An 11,073-nucleotide genomic window follows, 5' to 3' on the forward strand; every position below is an offset into this window, starting at 1 on the left:
CTGTGGGTTGCCTTTGCTCCTTTGCACTCTGTTGAATGTTCTTTGATGAACAGTTTTTAATTTTGGTGTAGTTTATCTACTTTTTTTCTTTTGTTGCCTGTACTTTTGGTGTCTTATTTAAGAAATCATTGCCAAATTCAATGTTGTAATGTTTTTCTCCTGTTTTCTTTTAAAAGATTTATAGTTCTAGGTCTTACATTTAGAATTTGGATCCAATTTTAGTTAATTTTTGCATATGGTGTAAGGGAAGAATCAAACTTTGTTCTTTTGCATGTGGATATTCAGTACCCCCATCACCACCCTCATTTGTTAAAAAAGACTGTCCTTTACCCCATTGAATGGTCTTGGCACACTTGTCCCTCCCTTCCACTCTATTGGTTTATATATCTATCATTATGCCACTCTGTTTTGAATACTAGAGCTTTGTAATAACTTTTGATAACAGAACGTGGGAGACCTCATACTTTGTTCTTATTTTTCAAGATTATTTTGTTTATCCAGATCCTATAAGATTCTATATTAATTTTAGGATAGGTTTTTCTTCCCTTTGTCTTTTCACTTTATTTATCCATCCATGTTGCTGCAAATGGTATGATTTTATTCTTTTTTATGTCTAGATAGTATTCCATTGTGTGTGTGTGTGTGTGTGTGCTTGTACACATACCACATTCTATCTATTCATTCATTGGTGGACATTTAGGTTGACCCCATACCTTTGCTACTATGAATAGTGCTGCAATAAACATGCAAGTGCAAGTATGTCTTTGACATTCTGATTTCTTTTTCTTTGGATAAATATTTGGTAGTGGGATTATTGGATCATATGGTAATTCCATTTTTAGTTTTTTGGGGAAAAAAAAAAAACTCCATACAGTTTTTCATTGTGGCTGCACTAATTTACATTCATACCAACAGTGTGTAAGAGTTTCCTTTTCTCTGCATCATCCCCAGCATCTGTTTTTTTGTTTTGTTTCGTTTTGTTGTCTTTTTAGTAATAGCCATTGTAACTAGAGTAAGATAGTATTTCACTATGGTTTTGATTTGTACTTCCCCAATGATTAGTCATGATGACCATTGCTTATACCTGTTGGTCATTTTTATGTCTTCTTTTGAGAAATGTCTGTGCATGTCCTTTGCCAACTTTTAATGGAATTCTTTGGGGTTTCTTTTTTAAATGTTGAGTTGTTTGAGTTCTTGTATAGTCTGGATATTAGTCCCTAGTTGGATGAGTCGTTTGCAAATATTTTCTCTCACCCAACAGGTTGTCTCTATGTCTGCCAAAATGTTTTGGGGTTTTGATATGGATTGCATTGAATCTGTAGACTACTCTAGGGTAGTATCAATCACCTTAACAGTAATACGTCTTCCAATCCATGAACACAGGATGATTTCCTGTTTATTTGTTTTCAGTTGTATTTTTCAGTCTATATGCCTTTCATCTCCATGGCTAAGTTAATTAATAAGTATCTTATTATACTTGACGCTGTTTTAAATGGAATTTGTTTTCTTAATTTCTTTTTGAGGTTGTTCATTGCCAGTGTATAAAAACCAAAATAATTTTGATGTGCTGATTTTGTATCCTGCAACCTTGCTGAATTCATTTAGTAGTTCTAACAGGTTTGTGTGTATGTGTGTTAATCTTCAGGGTTTTCTACATATATGATTATGTCATCAGCAAAGAGAGATAACAATTGAATGTCTTTTATTTTACTTTCTTGCCTAATGCTCTGATTAGGACTTCAAGTACTGTGCTGAATATAAATAGTGACAGTGGATATTATTATCTTGTTCATAATCTTAAAGGAAAAGATTTCGATCTTTCAACAGTGAGGATATTAGTTATGGGCTTTTCATATTTTTTTATTATTATGTTGATGTAGTTTCCTCTTATTGCTAGTTTGTTGAGTGTTATTATCATGAAAAGTGTGTTAATTTTGTCGATGTTTCTTCTGCATCAATTGAGATAATTATGTGAGTTTTTTCTTCATTCTGTTAGTATGGTACATTGATCAATATTCATATTCTGAACATAGGTTTTGAAACCTTTTAATTTCCTGTTGAATTTGGTTTGCTAGTATATTGTTGAGGACTTTTGGATCAATATTCATCAGGGATATTACAACGTTTTTGTCTGCCTTTGACCTCAGGGTAATGTTGGTCTCATAGAATAAATTTGAAAGTGTTTCCTACTTTTGTGTTTCTTGGAAGAGTTTGAAGGGGACGGATGTTAATTTTTTTTAATATTTGTGAGAATTCACCAGTAAAGTCATACATGCCTTGGTTTTTCTTTGTGGAGAAGTTTTAGGTTATTAATTCAATCTCCTTAATAGTTATAAACTGTTGAGATTTTTGTTGTTGTTTCTTCAAGATTCAGACTTGATGAGTTGTTTTTTCTAGGAATGTTTCCATTTTACCTAGGTTATAGGTTCATAGTATTCACAATTATTTTCATTTCCATAAAATTGGTTGGAATGTTTCTGCTTTCATTTCTGATTTTAGCTATTTATTAATATTTATTAATATTGTAGCACTGTCAATTTCTCCCTTCAATTCTGTCTGCTTTTTATTTCTGTATTTAGGAGCTCTGATATTTGATTCATATATGTTTATGATTATTATATCTTTATGATGAATTGACCTTTTTATCATTCTATGATGTCCTTCTTTGTCTCTCGTAACAGTTTCTGATTTAAAGTCTATTTTGTATAATATTAGTATAGCCATCTCTGCTCCTTTATGGCCACTGTTTGCTCAGAATATTTCTTTTTATCTTTCACTTCCAACTATATGCTTTTGTACATAGTATAGAGTTGGGTAGTTTACTTTTTTATCCGTCTTGCCAATCTATCAATCTATGTCTTTTGAATGGGGAATTTAATCCATTTACATGATTTGAAAGTAATTACTGACATGAAAGTGTTTACTATTACCATTTTGTTATTTGCTATTTGTATGTCTGGTGGCTTTGTTAGCCTTCTTTTCCTCCCTTACTGATTTCTTTTGTGTTTGATTGCATTTTTATAATGACATGTCTTGATTTTCTTCTCATTTCGTTTTGTGTATAATCTATAGATTATAGATATAGAAAATATAATGTCCTAAAGCTTTAATAATCTATTTTAAAATAAGGACAACTTTAACCAAATACCAAAAAAAAAGATACTCCTTTAGTGCTCTGCCTATCCCCCACTTTATGTTGTTTGTTGATGTTACAAAGTAAACCTTTATATATTGTGTCTTCATTAACATAGATTTATAATTTTTTATTTTGTCTTTCAAATCCTGTAATACAATAAAAGATGGAGTTACAGATCATAATTACAATAATTTTTTTAAAGGCAATCAGTTATTTAATTAGGTTCTTAAGACATTCAGAACACCAATTTGTGAGGATAAACTCCATTCATCAGGGCAAACACAAATCACAGGTAGCCCTGGAGCTGAGGAATAGTTTTGATTTTTGGTAAAATTTGTGAGTCCCCAGATTTCTGATCAATCTTGCACTGCTCTGTAATCTCATATTTCTCTTTTTCTGTGTTGAAGATCTCACCTTCCTGGTGTCTAGGCTGCCACAGCTGCTTCTTCTTGAAGTAAGCATCAGTAAGATGTTTTGGGATTTTTACATTGCTCATGTCAATTTTGGTTGAGGTGACAATAACAGATTTCTGGTGTGTTCTTCATAGAGGATCTTGGTTGAGGACCAGAGTTCCAGTCACAAATAACAAGCCACTAGCCAGCTGCTTCAGGAAAACCACCCTCTCGCCCCTGTGGCGTCCAGTGAACATGATCACAATGGTCCCGGGGTAATGCTGGGTTACAGTTTTCTCACATGCTGGCTGAAGTGTTTCTTTGCCATGGCTCAACAGCTTTTGAGGCACATCTTCAGTAAGATAATATCTGGGCATTTTGCGAAGTTTAACCACCCGGGTACCACCGTTTTTGTCACTACCAACTGGTTTTGTAACAGTTGCAAGAATCTTCTCCTTCTTTTTCTTTTCAACCTTGGATTTAGCAGCTGAGTACTTCCTCTTATACATGGCCTTTCTGGAATACATAGCAGATCAGGAATACTTGCCAATTCCCCCATTCTGGCTACAATGGGGCTTCCCCTTCTTGGGCTTTTTAGCCTTGAGGTTACCCTTTTTCACCTTGCCACCATCATCAGCCTTCTTGGCTTCAGGTTTCTTCTCTTTAGTATCCGGCTTCTCAACTTTTTCACCCACCATCTTGCAAGATGGGAAAGAGCAGGAACAGTTTTTAAATTGTCGATGTGTTCACCTTTACTGGGGAACTTTATATTTTCTTTGGTTTTGAGCTTCTGTCTAGTGTCCTTTCATTCCAAATTGAAGAACTTTGTTTAGCATTTCTTGTAGGCAGACATAATGGCATTTCACCCTTTCCATTATTGTTTATCTGGAAATGTCTTAATTTGTTCTCATTCTTGAAGGAGTTTTGCCAACTACCAAATTTTCAGTGGACAGGAATTTTTTTCCAGCACTTTAAATATTTCGTTCCACCACTTTAAGGCCTGTAAGTTTTCTGGGGAGAAATCTTCCTATAGTCTTATTTAGGATCCTGTGTACATGAAAAGTTGCTTATCTCTTGTTGCTTTCAAGATTCTTTGTCTCTCACTTTCCAGTTTCATTTTAATGTGTCTTAGTGTGGGTCCCTTTGGGTTTGGTCTAGAATGTATTGAGCCTCTTGAAAGATATTTCCATGTTTTTCCTCAAATTTGAGATTCTTTTTCAGCTATTATTTTTTCAAATAAACTTTCTTCCCCTCTCTCTCTCTCTTCTCCTTCGAGGACTCAAGTAATATGATATTGGTCCACTTACTGTTATTCCATAAGTCTCTTAGGCTCTGTTTATTTTTATTCATACTTTTCTTTTATGGTCCTCAGACTTCATAATTTCAAATGATCTAGCTTCATGTCTGCTGATTCTTTTTTCTGTCTAGTCAAGTCTGCTGTTGAAGTCCTCATGAATTTTTAAATTTAGTTATTGTACTTTCAGGTCAAGAATTTATGTTTGGTTCTTTTTCATAATTTGTATATGTTTTTTAAAATCTTCATTGTTTCATATATTATTTTCCTGACTTTCTGTAGTTTGCTGCCCTTGTACTTCTTTTATCTCATTGAGCATATTTCAGACAGTTGTTTTTGAATCTTTGTCAAGTAAGTCTGAAGCCTTTCTTTCAGGTCAGTTTTGGGATATTTACTTGGCTAATTTGAAGAGGCCATGTTTCTCTGTTTCTTTATATGCCTTACAATCTTCTGTTGAAAATTCGGTGTTTGAATAAAATAGCCACCACAGGTAGTCTTTGGAAACTGGCTCCATGCAGGGGAAGACTTTCACAAATTGACCCAGTGTAAAAGCTTAAAGTTTCCTCAGGCCTTTTCTTGGAATTCACGTTTCCTAGTCCTATGCATGTGCTTTTTATCCAATTCCCTTGCTTTTACAATCCATAAGAGTCTAACCTCTGCTCTTTCTCAGGGCCTTAGATATTCTACTCTTTTTCTCTGCCTCTAATCTATTGTCCTAGGCACCAATGGGTCTGCAGTTATTCCGAAGCCCTCTCACGCCATTGTGACTAACACTGTTTTTAGCAACCTTCAACTTGATGTCCAAACTTTGCCATTATTTCTGTCAATGTTCCAAGTCAGGCAAGATAGAAACAAGTCCCTTGGGCAGCCCCCTATACAAACCAGAATGTTGCAAACAAGGTTTACTCTTTTTATTTTTCATCCTGAAAGAATAATCAGTCATTGGATGGCTTTTCTTCCTTGCCACATCAGGGAAACAGTAGGTAAAATCTTACGAAAAAAAAAACATAAAATTCCTACTATTTTGACTGTGGACTTTTCTTGGTTGGGCACTTGTTAGATTGCTGTAGATCCTTAATGGTTTTCTAGAGTTCTCACAAAGCTACTTTGATTGGTATGTTGTTGTTTACTTGACATTTCTGAGGGAGTTGGAGAGTGTGGAGCTTCCTAGTTTGCCATTTCCACATTCATTCTTTACAAAAACATATATTGGGTGACATACCTCCATAAATTCAATAAATTAGTCAATGTCTTCCTATTAAAGTAAGGTCCTAGCTCCTTGGCCTTCAGGCATTACATAATTTATCTCATGCTTTTGTTTTGCTCTCCAACTGCAATTTGCTCCATTCTTTCCCTTCTCACTAAGCTCCAACCATAACAATCTTTTAGTTCTAAGAAAGCTCAAGTTTGTTCTGTCTTGGGGCCTTTGCATGTACTCTGACTTGTATCTAGAATACCTTTTCTTCTCTCTCTGCATTGCTATGCCTTTTTTGTCCCTCTAGAGTTATGAGATCCCTCCTCAGGAGTGTTGTCGCTGACCTTTCAGATTAAGGTAGTCACATTGTTATATGCAACAGGGAACCAGAATTTTTGTTGTTCATATCACTATTTCAACTGTAAATATATAATTTTTCATTATATAATATATATATAATTTTTCAATATATAATTTTTCATTATATATTTACAGTTGAAATAGTGATATGAAGAACAAAAAGGGTATTCATTCAATATCAACCTCCCCTACAAGCTGCTAAACCCTTTAGCATAGAGAAAACATTTGCTATTAATTGCTGTATCTACAGTACCTATTGCAAATCCTTGGACACAGTAGGCACTTAAAAAAAACTATTTTTGATTGTTTCTTTAATGAATTATTGAAGCTTTCCATTTGTACATTTGCCTTGTTTTATTTGCTTTCCTCTTTAGTCTTATAGAAATTCTGCTGCATATGGTTTTCTTTCAGCTTTTAGTACTTACACACTAGACTAGACTCTCCCGATGTCTTTCCATAGTACCTGGGGCTGACCCAGGGAAACATTATGAGAGTAGCAAAGCTTTCTCCTTTCAGTGTTCTTTGTCTACCGTAATCATTTCCTTTCACTTCAGGTAGCCAGTGCTCTCATTCTGGGAAAAAGTATTTACTAAATTCTGGATTTACTTCATCAAGAGGCTCTTTTAGGAGGAGGCAGTGCATAAGCATACCATGGAATTGCCTGCATCAATGACAGGCATGGAAGAAAAGTAATTTTACAGGGGGAATCTCCACAACCCTAAAGTAAAGATGCAAAGTTCCTCCTAGTCCATCTCACTTCTTTTTTCATTCGTTCATTCATTGCAATGTATTGAGTACCTACATAAACTGTTAATGCAGACACTAGCAGTAGTACAAAGGTTAATAAGATTTTATCCCATTCTTTAAATTCAGTCTAGTAAAAGACATAAATATTTGAATATACAATTATAACATGTTACCAATTATTAATTCATTTAAAAAACATTTATTGAGAGTTTCCTACGTGTCAGGACCTATACCAGGTATTGGGGAAACAAAGATGTAAAGAACTATCTTTCCTCTCAAATTAAATACAATATAAAGGCAAATACGCTTGCAAGCAATTATTGTTAAAAATCCGCGGCCAAGATCTCAGAGAAGTGGAAAATAATTGCCTCATATAATTCTTTCTCCAACTCAGCTAATAAAGGCAATTTCTATTCTTAGGAATATTTTTCTGTTGAAAATATAATGGCAGAGACAGACTTCTTTTTCCAGAAGGAAACATAGCGTAATATAAGAAGAAAATTATAATAAAGGGAGACAAAAGACCTATAAAATCAAGGAAAGAAATGTCAAGAGGATAAAAAGTTAGAGTAAAAGCACACTTAAATTCTTAATAAGGCCAAATGGGAACCAATTAAAAACAATAATACTTTCTCAATTCAGTCCAGAGCTAAAGAGCTGATAGGGATCTTGTTTGGTCTCTGCTTCAATTCCCTGCCTCTAGGAATTTCAACTATCCTAGGTAGTGACTGTGATGTTCCCACCTGTAACCCCTAGTTACGATGTATTCACATTCTTTATAATTCATTACTTCTTCTGAGGCTTCTCAGAGGCAGTGTCTGGTATGGAATTTAGTAGCACACTTACAGCACAACATACACTAAACAAAACATAACCCCTTAATCTTCAATATGAAACGGCGAAGAAAGAGTGTGAGCAGCTGAAACATAGTGAAGTAGCTTAACCTATGTTTTGGTATTTTGATGAAGTGACACTTAGTGAGTGTTAGAATTTGTCTGTGCTAAGCATCCAATAATAAAGTATGTGTTATTTAAGGTCCCTCTCAGAGCTGATAGTCTATGAATCTATATATTCTAATATTTTATTTGACTTTACAAGGGGAAGGTCAAATAAAATGACAATTTTTGTGGATACAGTGATGCTCTGCCCAGATCCTACCTCAGAGCCCGTCCATCCACCTCTCAGCTTTTTAATATCAAGGGGTTTCTGTGCATGGAAAACATCATCCTTTGCTGTATTTTTTGAATGTTCTATTTATTAACTTATTGCCAGTAAAATTTCCAGTGAATTTTTCTTTGATATTTTAACACTTATTATAAACTTAACTAATTAAATATGTTTAATTAGTTTTAACTAATTAAATATGTTTAATTAGTTTTAACTAATTAAAACTTAACTAATTAAACAGTTTAGAATAGACTTATTGATTTAGAATGAATTTAATGATTCCTTTGAATGTCTCAAACACCTTCATTAGTAGACAAAATATACAAAAATACAATGTTTTGAGAATATATTGCTATATCCAGACTTAAGCTTGTTCTAGAAGATTAATAATACGTGTTTAACTTTTTAAAATTACTTCTATATATCTTCACAGATTTCTAGTGTTATGGTAATGTTAATTTTGGTGCCATCGCAGAGTTACAGGATTCTTATCAAATCAAAAGGATAAAGAACACAAGCTCAGAAATCCATGATTATAGAATCTGTGTTACGAACCAATTGATCATGAGACTTGATTGTTAATTTCAAGAAGATTTTTAAAGATGAGGCAGTCTTTTATTGTCATAGTTACAACAATAATTCTTAAAACTATTATTTCAACTAGATGTTAGCTCTTTATAACTGATGGCTACTCCCAAAATGATGTACCCAAAAGGTTCACTTGCTTGCTGTTCAAATTAAGCAGCATTCAAATGTATTAGTCTGTTCTCATGCTGTTAGTAAAGACATGCCTGAGGCAAGATAATTTATAAAGAAAAGAGGTTTAATGGACTCACAGTTCCATATGGCTGGGGAAGCCTCACAATTATAGCAGAAGATGATGGAGAAACAAAAGGATGTCTTACCTGGCAGCAAGCAAGAAGACATATCAGGGCAAGTTCCCTTATACAACAATCAGATCTCATGAGACTTATTCACTATCATGAGAACAGCACGGGAAAAACCCAACCCCATGATTCAATCACTTCCCTCCAGGTCCCTCCCAGAACACATGGGGATTATTAAAATTCAAGGTGAGATTTGGGTGAGGACACAAAGCCAAATCATATTACGTATATTCAGAATTCTCCTGTTATGTGGAGTTTCACTTTTTGTGGCTTCAGTTACCCATAGCCAAGTTACCCATAGCCAACTACAGTACAAGAATATTAAGTGCAAAATTCCAGAAATAAACAACTCATAAGTTTAAACTGCATGTCACTCTAAGTAGCATGATGAAATCTCACGCCATCCTGCTGCATCCTGCCCAGGTTGTGAATCCTCCTTTTGCCCAGTACACTCTCTGCCCATGAGTCACTTATGAACCATCTCAGTTATCAGATCAGCTGTTGCATTAGCACTATGCTTCTCTTAAAGTCACTCTTATTTCACTTAATAGTAGCCTCAAAGTACAAGAGTAGTGATGCTGATAATTTGGATCTGCCAAAGAGAAGCCATTAAGTGGTTCCTTTCAGTGAAAACATGAAAGTTCTCAACTTAATAAGGAAAGAAAGAAATGTTATGCTGAGGTTGTCAAGATTTACAGTGCGATATGAATCTTCTACCTATGAAATTGTGAAAAAGGAAAAAGAAATTTATGCCCACTTTGCTGTCGCACCTCAGACTGCAAAAGTAATGGGTGCAGTACATGATTAGTGCCTAATTAAGATGGAAAAGGCATTAAGTTTGTTGGTGGAAGACATAAACAGGAACATGTTCCAATCTATTATATCGGGTTCAGTACTATCTGTGGTTTCAGGCATCTACTGAGGACCTTGGAATGTATGCCTCATGGCTAATGAAGGAATATCATGTGTGCAATGACACCCTAGTAGCAAAGAGCACACCCAACACCCAAGTCTTGGTTTCAAGATACTGTTACCCAATAAAAGAAGCAGGGCTATTTAAAGAATTGACTGATTCTATGGTTGGAGAAAGAAATTACAAGTGGAACCTGGAATATTTTACTATGCCAAAAAGTAAGAAATTGCTCACAAAACAATGAGAGAAATGCCAGCTAAAATATAGGAAAGGATTGAATGAAAAGTACAAAAACTTTCAATCATATAGTCATAATAGATTCAGACAAAAATCATTAATGGATGCTGAAATCATTACATGAAGACTTCTTGGGATACTTACATACTTTCAATGTAGTGCCCCATCGTTTATTTGGTTTTAAAAAGAAAATGGCATGTTTACAATGGAGAATCCTAACACCTTAATCTAGTGAGCAAAGTTAACATCACCAATATCTGTGACACCTTTGATGTCACAGAGGACATAAATCATATACATATTTCCTAACAAAAACAAACAATCTGAATTTACATGAGGAAACAAGCAAATCGAAATTGAAATTCATTTTATGAAACAACTGGCCTATACAATTCAAAATGTTAATGCATAAAAGCAAAAGCAGCCGGGGAAATCTTCTAAATTAGAGAAGATTAAAGTGATACGAATTCAATGCAATGTGCGATACTGGCTTGGATCCGGGACTAAGAGAAATTGTTATAAAGAATGTTATTGGGATAACTGGTAAAACCTGAATATGGATTGTATGTTCAAAGATGATATTTTATCAATGCTAAATTATATGAATTTAATAGTTATGTGGTGGCTAGGTAAAAGAATGTCCTTGTTCTTGGAAAATACACAGTGAAGTATTCTGTGGTAAAGAGTCTTTAAGTCTGAAACCTATTCTCAAACGTTTTAGTGATTTAGCTAGAATAATAATTAT

At 34.3% G+C, this 11,073-nt stretch overlaps 1 pseudogene across 1 annotated transcript; it reads right to left on the reverse strand.

The window, feature by feature from the left end:
* Positions 1–3,337: 3,337 nt before the first annotated feature.
* On the reverse strand, positions 3,338–4,764 carry LOC116558220 (annotated as a pseudogene). The gene has a single exon (XR_004271906.1). The product of XR_004271906.1 is annotated as a 60S ribosomal protein L6 pseudogene (transcript).
* Between the last annotated feature and the right edge of the window lie 6,309 nt (positions 4,765–11,073).

This window comes from Sapajus apella, unplaced genomic scaffold (assembly GCF_009761245.1).
Source record: "Sapajus apella isolate SASKATOON/1434 unplaced genomic scaffold, GSC_monkey_1.0 scaffold21, whole genome shotgun sequence".
Classification (NCBI taxonomy): Eukaryota; Metazoa; Chordata; class Mammalia; order Primates; family Cebidae; genus Sapajus; species Sapajus apella.